The sequence below is a fragment of the Rhincodon typus genome, unplaced genomic scaffold (genome assembly GCF_021869965.1).
Source record: "Rhincodon typus isolate 14 unplaced genomic scaffold, sRhiTyp1.1 hic_rhity00003179, whole genome shotgun sequence".
NCBI classification, from domain to species: domain Eukaryota; kingdom Metazoa; phylum Chordata; class Chondrichthyes; order Orectolobiformes; family Rhincodontidae; genus Rhincodon; species Rhincodon typus.
In genome coordinates this window covers 8,637-10,253 of record NW_025968817.1, presented here as the reverse complement: position 1 = coordinate 10,253, position 1,617 = coordinate 8,637, and the positions used below count along the sequence as shown (strand labels likewise).

Below are 1,617 nucleotides of genomic sequence, written 5' to 3'. Positions count from 1 at the left end.
CGATCAGATTCCAGTCTGTAACTCCCTCCCCGGGGGGTATCTGTTATTCTGTATATAAACCACCCCGTGATGGGGTGGCAGTACTCTCTCCCCAGTCTCTGGCCCAGTTTAACGTGATGTTTCTTGCTGTCCCTCAGTTTTGGAAGCCGGGCGAGATGGGGTGAAGATCGGGAAGCTGGCTGTGACCGTGGAAGGAGCCGTGGTGCTCCGCTCCATTGGCGCCGAGTTTGGGCGTGTCCCAGAGTCCAGAGGGTTCGCTGCGCCCAGTTCCAGCAGGAAATCCACCCTGGGATGAGGCACGGCTCCGCTGCTGCTCCCCACCCCGCTCCACTTTCCCTTGTGTCTCTTGCAACGTTTTAACAATAAAAACACGCTCCGAGAGTGTGAAACAGCTGAGGTGTGCGACCGCCTGAGAAATTCTTCTGGTCAGGGGTGGGTGGTAGGGGAGATCCTCACTGTGGACTTTGTTCGGTGGCTGCTCTGCCCATCAGGGCTATGCCAGCCCTTTAGCACAGCTACTGCATCAGCCCAACATCCTGCCTTTCCCCAGTTCACCTCCCCCCCGCCTCCAGCCTGTTACACAGGAACAGGAGGGAGCTGATCTCACGGCAGGGTGCTCTGAGCCCCCAGTGTGAGGCTGTGTGGCAGGGCACACGCTGCTGTACATGGACACCTTGCTCCATCACTGAGCAAGCGGCATCTCTGAATGTTGCAGGGAGCTTCCTATTTATGATGGTGGGGGGGTAACGGTCTCTTCCTGGTTCTGAAGCACGGATGGGACACACAGAGAGAGAGAGTGCGGCTGGTTTTATATAAATTGTACTTTAATGAGAAAGAAATGTCACCTCGAGTCAAACGGCAGTGGTCGGGAGAGTGAGGGGGAAGGGGCTTGTATGGAATGATAAACCAGAAAAGGGGGCACATTGGGAACCCCCCCCCCCCTCCCACCAGGGAAGGGAGGGTTGCAGTGGCCCCTCTGTCTCTCCACACCCCACCCTCGCCCTCTCCCTGTGCGGGGCTCGGACCGACCAGTTATTACAAAAAAAAAACACTCGGCTACTCTTACAAAAAAAAGGAAACGACACAATATATCTTCAAATTCCTCCCCCGCTCCCCGGGATGGACAGTGACTGACCCTGGGGAAAATCAGACACTGCCCGTCCCTGGCACACAGACACATTCCAGCACCCCCAGAGAACGGGGGACGTGGGAATGAACCTGAAGCTCTGAGTCATGCTCACAGGCAGCAAGGCCCTCGCTCTCTCTCTCACTCAGACACACATATGCTCTCTCTCTTCCCCCTCTCTCACGCACACATTCTGACAGAGAGACACAGACAGAAAAGGGTGCGTTGTAGGAGCGGGTCTGGGGGTGGGGGCGGGGGAGAAAGTTACAGAAACCCCCACAGTTCTGTAGAAATCATCACATTTCGTATTGGTCTGAAAATATTAACAAAAGAAAATCATAAAACTTGACAGGGAGGCAAAGTCAGAAAAACGGGAACGATGCGAAGAGAAAACCATTTTATATAAAAACAAAGAGAAAGTGTGAGCTCTGCAGTGCGACGAGAGGAAACCAGGATCCACTTCCCTTCTCCCTACCTCCCTCCCCCCCCCC

At 54.7% G+C, this 1,617-nt stretch overlaps 1 protein-coding gene across 1 annotated transcript in view; it reads left to right on the top strand.

The window, feature by feature from the left end:
• supt16h (SPT16 homolog, facilitates chromatin remodeling subunit) overlaps positions 1-1,617 on the top strand; it is a 16,185-nt gene that overhangs the window by 9,729 nt on the left and 4,839 nt on the right. The window lies entirely within an intron of this gene.